The sequence below is a fragment of the Micromys minutus genome (genome assembly GCF_963924665.1).
Source record: "Micromys minutus genome assembly, contig: SUPER_9_unloc_1, whole genome shotgun sequence".
Taxonomy (NCBI): domain Eukaryota; kingdom Metazoa; phylum Chordata; class Mammalia; order Rodentia; family Muridae; genus Micromys; species Micromys minutus.
Window position 1 is genome coordinate 345,509 of NW_027667991.1, and position 18,065 is coordinate 363,573.

Sequence of the window (18,065 nt, forward strand, 5' to 3'; positions counted from 1 at the left end):
CCCCCATTTTGGGGTGGTGAAATTGAAGTAGAATTAATAAACATTTAGTAGAATTAATAAACAGTAGCTATTCTGATATCTTAATAAGTACAGATTTGAGATGTAATAGAAAGTTTTAAAGATGATTTAATATGTTACTAAAATGTTATTCTAAAACATTACTATGATTATTCAAAAATAGCTTATTTGCTGCATTTGCTAATTCTGTATCTAGCTTTGTAGTGCTGTCTTCATCTTAAAAATTACTATGGGAAATTTCATTTAAAACTGTTCTATATCACCAATGAACTTACTGTTGCTGAACTTAACAGTTACCGGTATTTTTTAAATCTGATCCTTTTCCACAATTTTAAGATCAAATCTCCGACAGTGGATCAGATTTGCTTTTAAACTTGCGTTTGGGATGATGGTGGGGTGGTTAAGCGGGTAAAGGTCTGCCACTGAAGCATGATGGCTTTAGTTTGGTTTCTAAGATTTACATGGTAGAAATGATGGCACCAAGGCGGGATGTCCTGTCACTTTTTCCACAGACATTTCGTGGGTACTGGCAGACACTCACATACACTGGCAGGATTAATTGCTTAGCCTGAGCTACAACAAGGCTCTGCTTCAAGACACATTCTACCCACCACACACATCTTCTCTGTTCTTCACCATCCCACCACTTCCACTTAGCCTTCCTCCCACCTGCCTCCCACAATACACAAACTCCTTTAAGTAAGGAGCACATCACAGGTACTGAGGTGAGACACAACATCAGATGAAGGCCAAAGGTTAAAGATCTCTGGCCTTGTAACTCTCTAAGCTAATGGCCTCTGGCAGTTTAACTCTTAAGAGTTAACTGTTCTGTGGTTAAAAGTTTCTGGTTTCTAGTAATTAAGTCCTGTTGGTAGCAGCATGGGATTAAGGAAAGAAGGGTTAGTTACTTGGCTCTTTTTTTCTCTGGTTCAAGGGTTCCTACCTGACCAGGCTAGAATCAGGAATTCATTAACTCTTTATGAACCAGAGAGAAAAGGAAAGAAAAAGCACAGTGAGAGGTGGGGGGAGAAAAGAAAGTCTAACAAACCTTTATTTCTGTTCTCAGGATTTACACTTTCTCTAAAAATTACCTCATATAACTATCAGAACCATTACAGCAGGATCATTAATTATATGATTTTCTAAATGCTCTTACACTCCATATCTTTATAGTAAGTTAAAGGCAATAGTTGATGTCATAATGTTGGAGGAGTTACAATAGAAATGTTTACATGTCTTCCCATACAGACGAGTACCTGGAGTTCTGGTGGAGAGCACAGGGAGCTCAGTGGTGTGGCCTCCTTCCACTCGGGCCACCCACGGCCTCTGCCCAGGCCAGGTGAGCCTTGGGGGGCCCAGGAGCAGCATCTGTCCCCTTCCTGTGGACAGTAGGAGCCAGAGCCCTAGGGGCAGGCACTGGCTGGGCTCCCTGCTATTCTGCAGAGATCTTTTCCTGGGAATGATGTGCCTGGATAGAGGAGGCCTCTGCATGGGGCCTTCACAACTCTACTGGCCCCCTACTGTGCAGGGTCAGCTCCACAGAGAAGCCCAAGCCAGGCCTTCGAGGATGTTTCTGGGTGGTGGCGGGCATGGCATGGCAGAAAGAATGGCGGCCACCTGAAAGCCAAGGCTGGCCCCTGGGGGCTTCTGGGGCCTGAGGTGGTGGGTCTGCGGGAAGAACACTCCGCCATCTTGGGAGGGGATCGCCCCTGGACGAGCTCTCAGACCTGGATGAACAGAGGGCTCAATGGGCCTGGACTAAGGTGAGCGGAGCCCTGAATAGCTGAGAGAGGAGCGATCGATTCTTGGGCCTTCCTTCCACCCAAGAGAAGCCAAGAGGGGACAACCGCTTGTGGACAATCAGTAAGGCTGGCTAAGACTTACCTGCCTCTGAAGAAGGCCTGTGTATATATAATATGAAATAGCTGCTCTCAACATTTCCCCCTACCCTTTTTAACTTTTGGCTAAATCTGGACATGTAGCTGTAGAGATTGCAGACGAAGGGTAGAGATAGATCACCTGTATACCAGTCGTCATAAAAAGATGATTGTAGACTTGTCCTCTGCAAGTGATTTTTAAAATGGCATTGTTTAGGCTGCTTCTAGAAAGACCCAGGAGCAACACTCGTCCCTGTTTGTTTTGTAGGTTAGAGGACCCAGCAGGACTAGGAAGAGGTCCAGAGCCAGATTGGTCATGTGAAGAAGACCTGTGTCTCTCTCTCTCTCTCAACCCCCAACCCCATCTCTCTTGTGTATGCATTTTATTCCTCATTTACCACCCACCCCCGTGTTTATGTGTGTATTTGAAAATACCAGGTTTTTTTTTCTTTTTTTTTTTCTCTTTTGGAAATGTTTTTCTAGCTGCTCTGAAGTGCCTGACATTTTATAAGAAGCATTCTGTAAATACCTGTTTGTTAGGATTTATTTGAAATAGTGTTTGGAGAGGAATAGCCAAACGACTCCTGAGTTGACCACATTGTGTTTGTGTGCTGGTTCCCAGAAGGGAATCCAGAGCTCTCAGCCACTGTGGTCCGTGGGTGGGAAGGAACCACTATCCCATTTTGTTTGGCTTTGCTCTGTACATAATGTAAAGGACAAAGGGGTCCTCATTTACAGCATCTGCTCACTCTAGGCGTAGAAGAGCTTGCAGGTGTATGACAGTAGAATTAGTAGAGTACACTTTTTTCTTACATTTTGTGTTAAAGAATTTTAATTACTTTTGTTACATGTGTATTGTTTACTGGACTGCTGTGTACATAGTGGACAACAGTCCTTACTTGAAACATTTGGTCTATCTAGATGTTTAGAAGTGCCCAACTTATGTTAAATGTAGAGGTAGTGAAATATCACTTTGTAAATATCTTTTTGCAAAAGCTCATGAACCATTGTCTTGGAAGTTGAGTGATGAGCTCCCCCCAACTCCCCCTGAGCAGTAGTGTCTGTACTCTCTCAGTGGGGAGGTGCTAGGAGGCAGTGACAATGGTCATGTAGTAGCATGTGTGTATATGGGACCTTTTCAGATGCCATTTCTATATATGTGCATTTTGTTTTGCTGTATGTATACTGTATATAATGGACAAATATGTCTAAAATTTTCAACATCTAGACTTCAGATGTTAATGAGGTTGCCAATGTATGACAGAGTAGTAAAATTAGCACATAGTGTACACGGTTAAAATTCATAGAAAAATTTGTTCTGTAAATGGCTTGGGGATAGGAATTTGTTCAGCTGTTTCTAAGCATTACACATGCCTATTTTTGTCTGCTGGTTTGAAGGCAGAGAGAAGAAAGAAGAAAGTGGGTGGAAGCCCAAATGGTTACATAAAGAAGATACCTCAGATAATATCTATTGTTTTGCATAGTTTTATTTACCAATGTCATGTGAATAGCAGATAAGTTCTTACATGAAACATTTATTCTTTCTCAGCATTTGAAAGTGCTTGATACATTTAAAGTTACAACTGCTAGAATGTTATCTTGTGTATACAGTTTAAAACTGGAGAAATCGTGTAGAAGTAGGATTCTTAACCACATCTGCACACAGTGTACTGGCTGTGCTTGTTCAGTGGACTGAGGAGGTGGGAGGGAGGAAACTGCAAAGATCCCATTAGTGTGCTAGACATTCCTAGCTTCCCCATCACCTTGTGTGCTGTGTGCATCTCATGTAGTTTTGCTATACTGTATATAGTGTACATACTGGACAAATGAGTCCTATGATATCTAGTCTCTAGGTATTAAAGAGGTTGCCAATGTATGACAAAAGTAGTTAGTAGCCTCACACTCTGTATACTGTTAGTTCACTGCAAGGATGTCTTCTGAAGAGTTGTGAAAGTGTATCATCCAAGGGACAGGCGCCTGTGTCACAGGACACAGGAATGGGCTGAAAGGGAAGAAAGGTGGGAGACCAGAATGTTCTCACCAGAAAACACTTTGAGATCTAACTAGTTACATGTGTGTGTGGTTAACACTACTCTGTATATAGGGGACAAATTTATGTCCTCATCTGAAACATCTAGTCCTTCTAGGTGTTTAGAAGTGCACAAAGTATGTTAAAAGTAGACATAGTAAATAATACGTGTTGTCGATTCTCCTGTTTAAACTCACGATGAATACTGTCTTTTGGAACTAGAGAGAACCGCTTCTGAGCAGCAATGCAGCCTTGCTTGTGAGAGTTTGGAAGGAGGAAGAAAGAAAATGAAGGGCCTAATGCTAATGCTAATGTAAGTTTGGTAATGCAAGATTAGTCATTGTTCCTTATATCTGTACATCTTATTTTGTCATGTATAGAAGATGTGTCCAAATTTGCAGCACCCAGTCTTCTAGACAGTATAGAGGTGCCAGTGTGTGACACAGACATGTTTGTAAATTATGTGAAAATCTGTAGGAAAAACTCTTAAAACCACTTAGGAAGTGACAGTGTAATTCTCCCCACAAACCATGGCATTTCCACATGTGACCCCTAGAACTGGAAGAGGGACTAGAACAGAGCCTTGCTGTGGAGAAGGCAGTGTCTGATCACAGCCTTTGTCGGGTGTGCAGTGTGTTCCCTGCAGTGTCTGACCGCAGACTTTGTCAGGTGTGCAGTGTGTTCCCTGCAGTGTCTGACCGCAGCCTTTGTCCGGTGTGCAGTGTGTTCCCTACAGTGTCTGAGTGCAGCCTTTGTCAGGTGTGCAGTGTGTTCCCTACAGTGTCTGACTGCAGCCTTTGTCAGGTGTGCAGTGTGTTCCCTACAGTGTCTGACTGCAGCCTTCGTCAGGTGTGCAGTGTGTTCCCTACAGTGTCTGAGTGCAGCCTTTGTCAGTTGTGCAGTGTGTTCCCTGCAGTGTCTGAGTGCAGCCTTTGTCGGGTGTGCAGTGTGTTCCCTGCAGTGTCTGAGTGCAGCCTTTGTCGGGTGTGCAGTGTGTTCCCTACAGTGTCTTAGTGCAGCCTTTGTCGGGTGTGCAGTGTGTTCCCTGCAGTGTCTGAGTGCAGCCTTTGTCGGGTGTTCAGTGTGTTCCCTACAGTGTCTGAGTGCAGCCTTTGTCGGGTGTGCAGTGTGTTCCCTGCAGTGTCTGACCGCAGCCTTTGTCAGGTGTGCAGTGTGTTCCCTGCAGTGTCTGAGTGCAGCCCTTTTCGGGTGTGCAGTGTGTTCTCTACAGTGTCCTCATGTTGGGAAAACAGAAGTGCTTATTTGGAATATCAGTATCTAGACTTTTAAGTGCACAATATACTAGATGTGGTATTGCATGTCTTTGACTCTAGGCTGAGGCAGGTGGATCTCTGTGCTTTGAGTCAGCCAGGGCTATATAGACTTTGTCTCAACACAGTAAGAAAGTGAATAAATGACTGGTAGGGTGGCTCAGCATATAAAGGTGATTGTCACTACGGTGGTGTCCTGAGTTTGATTTCCAGGATCCACTTGATAGGAGAATTTCAATTCTTTTTTTTTTTTTTTTTTAGAAAAATCTTTTCTTTTAGCTTCCACATAAATGCAGTGGCACATGTGTGCACACATGTGTACAGTAATGCATACATGTAAAAATGTACAACATGGTAAAAATAGAGAGCTGATATTACTTTTTAGGATTGTTTTTTTATTTCATAGGAATGGTCACACTGGGGAAATGGAGGTTAAACTTGGCCTTTGAGATGATGATAGTACCAGGTGGTTGTGACCTAAAAGATTAGTTCTCAGAAAAAGGCACTGTAGCTTTGGTTGGTTCAAGTTGTCTGGCCATTGGTTAGGTAATGTTGCCGGGCATTAGACGTAAGTCCCGGTGCCTGAAGGATGTTAGAAGTAGCTAAAGAATCAGGCTAGTCCTTGTGGAGGGCTGTGTTCTGGACATGGCCATTGTTAATCCTTTCACTAGCATCATCTGCACTTAAGAGTTGTGCAAGGAAGAGGATGGATGAGGGAGAGGCTCCTAGTGCCCCTGTATCTAGAAGACGGCCCTCCCCAGGGGTCTCTATTTGCGTCTTGGTGAGATACTTGTGTTCATTGTACAGATTTCATTCCTTGTCATCTGAATGTCATGTCCTAAAGGAGAGCACATGGTTAAAAGTACAGCTAGTGGATATGGTAGAACTGACAAGAAGGTTCCTCTTGAACATGGAACTATTAAACCATGTCTGGACTGTGTGATGTAGTTCAGGACCAGATCTGCAGCTGTGTGGAGACTGACATCATGAGAACCACCATCATAAGTGCATTTCTCAGCTGCGCCATAGGAATACATTTCTTTATTAGGAACACCCCTTCTACATATGTTAGTGTATAGAGCTGATGATAAGCTTAGGAATGCTATACTTAGTGTGGTCTGTTGCTTTATGTTTCCCTGTGAGCTGAACACTGGGGGAATTCAGAATTAGTTGTAACTTAGCCAGTACATCTATCTAGAAGCCTGCTGCTATTTTTGTCTTTATGAAATTTTTACTGCCAAGGAAGTCAGGAATACAATCTCGTCTGACAGATTGAGATGGCATGGTATATTCATGGTAATCAGAATTCTCGTAGCGTGGGGCTTTTAGTTGGTGAATATTCACAATGGGGGAAATCATGACACATAATACATAATCTCAGTTACCTAAGTGCGCACACACTTGCAGGATCTAGAATACATCTAGCTGAGCTGCTTGTGCCTGGGTCACTTTGTTCTTGCCTTCTTGTGTTTTATTTCCTATACTGTACTTATTATAAAATAAACAAAAGTTTCTTTAAAAACTTAAAAAAAAAAAAGACTAGTACCTGATGAAACACTCACTCTGGATTAAAGCTTAAATTGTCAGACTATTGAGGAAGTAATTTGACCCATTTTGTCTGGATTCTATATATACACGTTCCTTTGAATTTTCCAGATCTGTGTAAGCCACTTAACTTTTTAAATTATTGCTTTCAAAATCTTAGTAATTTTCAAGAAAGATTCAAGCTATATATGTTTGTTTATAAAACCCACGTTTGTAGAACAGGTGTGGTCCATCTTCCACCCAGACAAGTAGTTCCTAAAATTTTAAAGACTGGTGAGTAGGAGATCTGGGCAGCCAGGGAGCAGAGAGAGCTCTGCGGAGTGCGTACAGAAAGTGTGCTTCTGCCCTGTCTGAGCCAGGGACCAGGGACACAGCATTGGAACCTCTGTTTCCATCTGGTGACTTTGGGCCACAGAACAGAGCTCGGCCCATCTGCCACCCAGACCATCAGTTCCTAAAGTTTGAAAGACTGGTGTGTAGGAGATCTGGGCATCAAGGGATCAGAGAGATCTCTGCTGAGTGCGCACAGAAAGCACAGCACCCCTGCCTGATCCAGGGATCAGGAACTCAACATTGGAACCTTTGTTTTCACCTGGTGACTTTGGGGCACAGAACAGAGCTCGGCCCATCTGCCACCCGGACAAGCAGTTCCTAAAGTATTAAAGACTGGTGAGTAGGAGATCTGGGTAGCAAGGGAACAGAGATCTCTGCGGAGTGCAAAAGGAAAAGCACGCCCCCGCCCTTCTTCCACCCGGCGGCTTTGGGGCACAGAACAGGGCTTGGACCATCTGCCACCTGGAGCAGTGGAGATCCAGGGTCATAGACCAGATACAAGGGAAAGGTAAGAACATATCACTGAAAACAAGATGGCAAGAGGAAAGCGAAAGAGTATATCCCAAGGAAACCAAGACAACCTGGCAACACCAGAACCCAGCTCTTTCATAACAGCAAACGTTGGAATGCCAACCACTCCAGAAAAAGAAGATGCAAACCTGATATCATACCTCAGGACGCTGATAGAGATACTTAAACAAGAACGGGAAGAAAAGGAAAAAGAATCAGAAGCTTTTAAAGAGGAAACAAGAAAAACACTCAAGTACTCAAAGAACTGGAGGAAAAGAGAAACAAAGAAATAAAGGAATGGAAGAGGGAATTTAAAATGGAAATTGACACAATAAAGCACTAAAAGAGATAACCCTAGAGGTAGAACATCCAAAAAAGAAATCAGGAGTCACAGAAGCAAGCATTTCCAATAGACTACAAGAGATGGAAGAGAGAATCTCAGGGGCAAAAGACAACATTGTAAACATAGACAAAACAGCCAGAGAAGATGCAAAAAGCAAAAAGCTCCTAACCCAAAATGTCCAGGAAATCCAGGACACAATGAGAAGACCGAACCTAAGCATAATAGGAAGAGAAGAGGGAGAAGAGTATCAACTAAGAGGCACAGTAAATTTCTTCAACAAAATCATAGAAGAAAACTTCCCTACCCTTAAGAATGAGATGACCGAGGACAGAGAGTGGAGCCTGGGCCATCTGTCACCCGGAAGGGCGGCTTGTAGAGGCTGAGCAACTGGTGGGTGGGAGACCTTGGCTGCCGGGGAGCAGAGAGATCTCTGCGGAGTTCACACGGAAAGTGCACCCCCTGCCTTGCCCTGCCCTGCCCTTCCTGATCCAGCGAACGGGAACAGAACGTGGAACTTCTATTCCCACCCGACGACTCAGAGGCATAGAACAGGGCTCGGCCCATCTGACACCTGGACCAGTGGAGATTCAGGGACACAGACCAGATACAAGGGAAAGGCAAGAACATATCACTGACAACAAAATGGCAAGAGGAAAGCGAAAGAGTATATCCCAAGGAAACCAAGACAATCTAGCAACACCAGAACCTAGCTCTCCCATAACAGCAAACATCGGAATTCCAAACACTCCAGAAAAAGAAGACACAGACCTGAAATCATACCTCAAGATGCAGATAGAGATACTTTAACAAGAAAGGGAGGAAAAGCAAAAAAGATTCAGAAGCATTTAAAGAAGAAACAAGAAAAACACTCAAAGAACTCAAAGAACTAGAGGAAAACAGAACAAAAGAAATAAAGGAATGGAAGAGGGAAATTAAAACGGAAATTGACACAATAAAGAAAACACTAAAAGAGATAACCCTACAGGCAGAACACCAAGAAAAGAAATCAGGAGTCACAGAAGCAAGCATTTCCAATAGATTACAAGAGATGGAAGAGAGAATCTTGGGGGCAGAAGACAACATTGCAAACATAGACAAAACAGCCAGAGAAGATGCAAAAAACAAAAAGCTCCTAACCCAAAATGTCCAGGAAATACAAGACACAATGAGAAGACCGAACCTAAGGATAATAGGAATAGAAGAGGGAGAAGAGTATCAACTAAGAGACTTCCCTACCCGCAAGAATGAGATGACCACGAGCATAAAAGAAGCCTTCAGAACTCCAAATAGGTTGGACCAGAAAAGAAATACCTCCCGACACATAATAGTAAAAACATCAAGTGCCCAAAACAAAGAAAGAATACTAAAAGCAGTAAGGGAAAAAGGTCAGGTAACATATAAAGGCAGGCCAATCAGACTCACACCCAATTTCTCAACAGAGACTATGAAACCTAGAGAGCCTGAACAAACATCATGCACACCCTAAGAGAGCAAAAGTGCCAGCCCAAGCTGCTATACCCAGCAAAACTATCAATCACCATTGATGGAGAGATAAAGATATTTCAAGACAAATCAAAATTTACACAATATCTGACCACAAACCCAGCACTACAACGAATTATAGGTGGAAAACCCAATACAATGAGGGAAAATACAGCCTAGTAAAAACAAGAAAACTCCTAAACAAGAAAACTAAAAGAAGAAAAAAACACAGACACAACTCAACCCAAAAAAGCAATAATGGCAGGAAACAGAAACAACTATTCCTTGATATCTATTAACATAAATGGACTCAACTCCCCAATAAAGAGACATAGACTATCAGACTGGATATATAAACAAAATTCAGCCTTTTGCTGCATACAGGAAACTCATCTCAGAGACAGAGACAACAGACACTATCTCAGAGTAAAAGGGTGGGAAAAACACTTCCAAGCAAACAGCCCCAAAAAGCAAGCTGGAGTGGCTAAAATAAGTCCAAAGAGAGAAAAGAAAGAAGAAAAGAGTGCATAAAACAAGTATATACTCAGTTTTGAAGATATAGATTTTTGTGAAATCCTATCAAATGGGGTATTTTTTAAACAACTTTATTTTACAAAACAAAGATAAATGTACAGATTTTAAGCATTTTTTGCCTAAAATTATATAATACTTTTTTGTCAGTGCTTTTTTTGAGATTAAAATAATTTTTACATAAAACTATATGAATATATTTTTAGTCAGTTCTTGATTTTTTTAAAGGTTTGATAGTATGCATTGAAAAATTAATAGTTACATTGAGCATAAAGTACATGTAAAACAAAATGTAACATGGAAATAGACAAAGTTTTCTTGTTGTGTAACGATTGTTTTGTTTTGTTTTGTATTGTTTTCTTTATTTCTTCGACTTCATACAGTCTGTGAGTTGTTTCTGGGGCAGTGCAAGCCTCGGGGGTTGGTATCCCACAGCTAAAAGCCCTAGAACCAAAGGAAGCAGATATACCAAAGAAGAGTACACGGGAAGAAATAATCAAAATTAGGGCAGAAATAGACCAAATAGAAACAAAAAGAACCATTGAAAAAAATCAACAAAACCAAGAGTTGGTTCTTTGAGAAAATCAATATGATTGATAAACCCCTAGCCAGACTAACTAGAGGGCAAAAGAGAGTATACAAGTTAACAAAATCAGAAAGGAAAATGGAGACATAACAATTGAAACAGAGGAAATTCAAGAAATCATCAGATCCTACTACAAAAACTTATACTCCACAAAATTGGAAAATCTGGAGGAAATGGACGAATTCCTAGACAGATACAAGGTCCTAAAGTTAAACCAGTACCAAGTAAACCATCTAAATAACCCTATAACACCTAAAGAAATAGAAGAAGTCATCAAAGCCTCACAACCAAAAAAAGCCCAGGTCCAGACGGGTTCACTGCAGAATTTTATCAGACATTTATTGGGGATATAACACCAATACTCTCAGAACTATTCCAAAAGATAGAATTAGATGGAATGCGACCTAAGTCATTTTTTGAGGCTACAATAACCCTCGTACCTAAACCACACAAAGACCCTACAAGGAAAGAGAACTTCAGACCAATCTCACTTATGAACATTGATGCAAAAATACTCAACAAAAAATACTCATCAAATGGGAAAGACCCTACAAGGAAAGAGAACTTCAGACCAATCTCACTTATGAACATTGATGCAAAAATACTCAACAAAAAATACTCATCAAATGGGGTATTAACCAAACATTTTTATTTTTTTAAAATTTTCACTGGTAAGAATTAGTGATTATTTAAATAAATAATTGTGTAAGCCAGTAAAAAAAAAGAAAAAAAAAGAGAAAAAGAAGAAATGATTTTCTCACTGTGACTGTCTTTGTCTTCTTTCTTATTTGTGATTTGCTTGGAGAATTTATTGACAATATGTTTTCCTGGTCTCCAAATATGTCTTGACTATTTTCAGTCATGATTTGTTTAAGCGTCATCTGTAAAATCACAAGGCAAATACAAGATTCACTGTCATTTCACATAGTTTGCAAAATTGAAATCAATTATTAATCAAAATAAAAAATGATGGAAACATAATAGCAGTTACTACAAGGAGGTCTGAACCTGTGAAGCCAAGTTTCTCTCTGAATGAGGGACTCTTAAGTTCTTTACCAGTTCCTAACCCTATCAAAAATTTCATACATGTTGCAGTAAATGGGGGAACTACTAAAGCTAAGTATCATTTCAGAACTCATTTCTGCCAGAAGACCTGTGAGTGAATCAGATTAATGATTTCAAAAGGTTTCTAGAATTTTGGATATTTTTCGGGATTGTGCACAGGAGTAGGAGTTTCTTTGTGATGCTTTGAATGGGATCCCTGGCTAATTGTGGGTATAGGAATACATGATATCCTCTTTGTGACATTTTGGGTGGTTTAAGTGGCTAGGATTTCCTAGAGGAATTATGTCATTGGCTATAATTTAGGGTGACAGAAGCCAGGTGCCATTTGCAGTAGACTTTGTGCTTCATGTTTACTGCCTAACATGAGAGCCACCAGGTCTCTGCTTTCTGTTTGGTTGTCCTTTCCTCCTGCAGCCATGCTCCTCTGTCATGGCCTTGAAGGACTGTAATCCCTCTACATCTCTAAGTCCTAAGTAAACATTTACTTTTAAAAGTTTCCTTGCTTCTGGTGTTGATTTAAAGCAATGGAAAAATGACTAAGGGAAGAAGTTGTTGCGAAGAGGGATCTTAGTTAATAAAATGCCTCCAACAGATTGGTCTAGTGTGTAGGGAAGTCTAAGGTATATTGACTTAATGATGCATTTTTAGGGCACATATCTCCATGATGGTCCCACCCTTGAGCTATTAGTCAGACAAAGAAAGATATGAGGTGCAGGACAGGAGGCAGAACTACTCAGCTTCTGCTTCAGTTCTTGCCTCAAGGTTCCTGCTCTTCTTTGCTTTGGGCCATGACATTTTTCAGTAGTTAACTGGTAAGTGGAAGTCTTTCATGAAGTGTAACCTGTCTTCCAAAGCTGCTTTTAATCAGTGTTTTGACTCAGAAATAGCTATTATTCACTATATCACATATGGTCATATATGTCATATATAAATACAAGCTTCTATTATTACAATCCAAACATGCGAAGCACAAATATGTCTTTTATTGTGAACCAGAGCCATGGCAATTTTGGATGCAGAGCTACAACTGAGAAGAATGAAGAAGACATTTAGCTTTTTTTTTTTTTTTTTTTTTTTTTTGTTTTTAGCTTCCGAATATATTTTCTTCCACAATCCCTTTTCTCAATTTGAAAGATCAGGGTTTTCTTAGAATCTTAGATTCTCAGGACTGAATCACACTTCTACTCCCCAAAGCATTTTCGTGAATGGTCATCTTTCATCTTTTTTCTTTTGTACTATGAATGTCTTTCTCAATCATGCCATTCTAAGTGACTTTGGGATATTTTTCTATCAGAGATCAAATCACTATTTAACCTCCTCTCTGTTCTGGCGTTTATTATGAATCCTAACATTTGTGGTTTTAAGAAAGCTTTTGTTTCACTATATGTCTTAGAGATTTATTTCCTTTATCTATAACTTATTTTTAATATCTATGTCTATAGATGCAGTTACATTTATGAGCCTAAGTAAATTTCACGATTCTTCCATGGTTCCACACGACCACACACAGATTTACTTCATATTTTCTCTATTTTCAATTTATTACATGATTACAATTATTGTTAACAAAAAATTATGCTCTAAAATACCTAAAGAACAGATACTAATTCTCATGTCTGACATGATAAACTTGTTCATGTTCAGAATAAATTCCTGGCACAGACATATTTAAAAAATAGATTCTGGAGAGTAAATAAATATTTCCTATGGACTTATAGTAGATTATTTAAAATATACTAAGTCATAGTGGGTGAAATTTACATATAGTTCACTAGGTTAAAAGATTAATGTAGAGCAAAGAACATGTATATCTAATTCATTGATAATAACAAATAAATGTCTATAGATATTTTTAATTATAAGATTGAGTAAATTCACGGGCAGTGCTTTAAAGGTAGACTCTACATTAATAAGGAGTCATAACTGAGCAGAGAAAAATTGATAATTGGGGAGTCAGTGGAGGCACTTCAATAGATCCATTTCACACAACAAGCTGGTTATTTTGGGTCTATGCTGAAACCAGTGCAAAATATGAAAATACTATTAAGATCAAAACCTTAGGTGACAGCAGATTTTGGTGAGGATATGAAGAAAGAGGAACACTCCTTGACTCTTGATTAGATTTAAGCTGGTACAAACACTCTGGAAATACGACTAGTGGTTCCTAAGAAAATTGAACATAGTACTACTTGAGGACCCAGCTATACCACTCCTGGGCATGTATCTAAAAGATGCTCCAACATACAATAAGAACACACACTCCACCATGTTCAACTTTTCATTAGTAGACTCAAAACTTTGGTGGGACTTATTTCTACCTTCAAAGAACTTTACCCTCATGAATAGGTTATCTATACATTCATCAGTTTGATGAAAAATTTACTTAAAACAAAGCTTCCCAGAAATTAGGTGAAATTGGACAGCTGTGGAAACCCAAAATGAAACTCACTAGTATCCGAGCGGGCAGAATTCCACCTTCGTAAGCACTAGAATAAAAGTTATCAAAAAGCGTGTTTTTCTTTGGTGCTGGTGGATTTTTAGAAGGTGCTGCCTGGGAGGAGGGTGCCTCATCTTTAGATCTCTCCAAATCTAAGAAAGAAGGGAAAGCATCGTTGGTTGTGATTGAAATCACTTAGCCTCTGCATGCCATTAGTGTTCTACAGCCTGCATGTCTTATGCATCACCACAAACACACAGAAAATACCTATTCAAAATCACAACTTCTATCTATATATTAGTTGCATTTTTCATAAGGCACTGGATATCTAGTTGCATATGGCCCATGATTCTGGAATAAACGGTAATCTCCTCTGTCTGCCTTGAAAGCTGTGCATTTAGGTGTTGGAGTCAAGACATAATACAGTACCAATCTTTTAGCCTACTGCATGAATTTTGACTGCACAACCTTGGAAACTGTAAATTAATGGCAGACTCTGCACTTCATAACACTCCCCTCAGTGCACTTCTGTTAGAGCCCTCGGCTCTCCCGCCCTGAGCTAAGAGCTCACACCTGAGATCATAGTGTCTAGAGCTCCCGAATGGCTAAGTTATGCTGGACCTTAAGACCTGCAGAAAGGACGCAGAGCAGAGCCTGGCCCAACCACCAGCCGGAAAGGCGGCTCGTACAGGCTGAGCTACTGTGACCTGGAACAGATCTTAGGAACTTCTGTTCCCACCTGGAGAGGACTTCAAGACGCAGAGCAGAGCCTGGCCCAACCACCAGCCGGAAAGACGGCTCGTACAGGCTGAGCAACTGGTGAGTGGGAGACCTAGGCTGCGGGGGAGCAGAGGGATCTCTGCGGAGTGCACACAGAAAGGGCACCCCCTGCCCTGACCTGCCCTGTCCTCCCCGATCCAGTGACCTGGAACAGATCTTAGGAACTTCTGTTCCCACCCGGAGAGGACTTCAGGACGCAGAGCAGAGCCTGGCCCAACCACCAGCCGGAAAGGCGGCTCGTACAGGCTGAGCTACTGTGACCTGGAACAGATCTTAGGAACTTCTGTTCCCACCCGGAGACGACTTCAGGACACAGAGCAGGGCCTGGCCCAACAGCCAGCCGGAAAGGTAGCTCGGAGAGGCTGAGCATCTGTGACCAGGAACAGATCTTAGGAATGTCTGTTCCCACCCGGGGGCGACTTCAGGACGCAGAGCAGAGCCTGTCCCAGCTGCCACCCGGAACCTGGGCTGCTGGGGAGTAGAGAGATCTCTGAGGAGTGCACACGGAAAGTGTACCAGGGACACAGACCAGATACAAGGGAAAGGCAAGAACATATCACTGACAACAAAATGGCAAGAGGAAAGAGAAAGAGTATATCCCAAGGAAACCAAGACAATCTAGCAACACCAGAACCCAGCTCTCCGATAGTAGCAAACATAGGAATTCCAAACACTCCAGAGAAAGAAGACACAGACCTGAAAACATGCCTCAAGACGCTGATAGAGTTACTTAAACAAGAAAGGGAGGAAAAGCAAAAAGATTCAGAAGCTTTTAAAGAAGAAACAAGAAAAACACTCAAAGAACTCAAAGAACGAGACGAAAACAGAACCAAAGAAATAAAGGAATGGAAGAGGGAAATTAAAACAGAAATTGATACAATAAAGAAAGCGCTAAAAGAGATAACCCTAGAGTCAGAACACCAAAAAAAGAAATCAGGAGTCACAGAAGCAAGCATTTCCAACAGATTACAAGAGATCGAGGAGAGAATCTCGGGGGCAGAAGACAACATTGCAAACATAGACAAAACAGCCAGAGAAGATGCAAAAAACAAAAAGCTCCTAACCCAAAATGTCCAGGAAATACAAGACACAATGAGAAGACCGAACCTAAGGATAATAGGAATAGAAGAGGGAGAAGAGTATCAACTAAGAGGCACAGTAAATATCTTCAACAAAATCATAGAAGAAAACTTCCCTACCCGCAAGAATGAGATGACCACGAGCATAAAAGAAGCCTTCAGAACTCCAAATAGGTTGGACCAGAAAAGAAATACCTCCCGACACATAATAGTAAAAACATCAAGTGCCCAAAGTAAAGAAAGAATACTAAAAGCAGTAAGGGAAAAAGGTCAGGTAACATATAAAGGCAGACCAATCAGACTCACACCCGATTTCTCAACAGAGACTATGAAAGCTAGAAGAGCCTGGACAGACATCATGCACTCCTTAAGAGAGCACAAGTGCCAGCCCAAGCTGCTATACCCAGCAAAACTATCAATCACCATCGATGGAGAGACAAAGATATTTCAAGACAAATCAAAATTCACACAATATCTGACCACAAACCCAGCACTACAACGAATTATAGGTGGAAAACCCAATACAAGGAGGGAAAATACAGCCTAGTAAAAACAAGAAAACTCCTAAACAAGAAAACTAAAGAAAAAAAAAACACAGACACAACTCAACCCAAAAAAGCAAAAATGGCAGGAAACAGAAACAATTATTCCTTGATATCTATTAACATAAATGGTCTCAACTCCCCAATAAAGAGACATAGACTATCAGACTGGATACGTAAAAAAAATCCAGCCTTTTGCTGCATACAGGAAACTCATCTCAGAGACAGAGACAGACGCTATCTCAGAGTAAAAGGGTGGGAAAAAAACTTCCAAGCAAACAGCTCCAAGAAGCAAGCTGGAGTGGCTATTCTAATATCGAATAAAGTAAATTTCCAACCAAAAGTTATCAAAAAAGATAAAGAAGGACACTTTTTACTCATTACCGGGGAAATCTGTCAGGAGGACCTCTCAATCCTTAACATATATGCTCCAAATAAAAAATCACCCACATTCATAAAAGAAACTCTACTAAAGCTCAAAAAATACATTTCACCCCACACAATAATAGTGGGAGACTTTAACACCCCACTCTCACCAATGGACAGATCAGGGAAACAGAAACTGAACAAGGACACTGCAAAACTAGCAGAGACTTTGAACCAACTAGAATTAATAGATATATACAGAACATACTATCCTAAAGTAAAAGAATACACCTTCTTCTCACCACCCCATGGCACCTTCTCGAAAATTGACCACATAATTGGACACAGAACGAGCCTTCATCGATATAAGAAGATTGAAATACTCCCATGCATCCTCTCAGATCACCATGGTCTATGGCTGGTCTTTAACAACAACAAAGACAACAAAATGCCCACATACACATGGAAACTAAACAACACTCTGTTAAAGGATAGCAGGGTCAAAGAAGAAATAAAGAAAGAAATTAAGGATTTTCTAGAATTCAACGAAAACGAAAACACAACATACCCAAACCTATGGGATACAATGAAAGCAGTATTGAGAGGAAAACTCATTGCCCTAAGTGCTTCCAAGAAGAAACTGGAGAGAGCTCACATCAGCAACCTGACAGCACAGCTAAAAGCACTAGAACAAAAGGAAGCAGATATACCCAAAAAGAGTAGACGGCAAGAAATAATCAAAATTAGGGCAGAAATAGACCAAATAGAAACAAAAAAAAATCATTGAAAAAATCAACAAAACCAAGAGTTGGTTCTTTGAGAAAATCAACAAGATTGATAAACCCCTAGCCAGACTAACTAAAGGGCAAAGAGAGAGTATCGAAATTAACAAAATCAGAAAGGAAAGTGGTGACATAACAACTGAAACTAAGGAAATTCAAGAAATCATCAGATCCTACTACAAAAACTTATACTCCACAAAATTGGAAAATCTGGAGGAAATGGACGAATTCCTAGACAGATACAAGGTCCCAAAGTTGAACCAGGACCAAGTAAACCATCTAAATAACCCTATAACACCTAAAGAAATAGAAGAAGTCATCAAAAGACTCTCAACCAAAAAAAGCCCAGGTCCAGACAGGTTCAGTGCAGAATTTTATCAGACATTTATTGGGGATATAACACCAATATTCGCCAAGCTATTCCAAAAGATAGAATCAGATGGAATATTACCCAACTCATTTTTTGAGGCTACAATAACCCTCGTACCT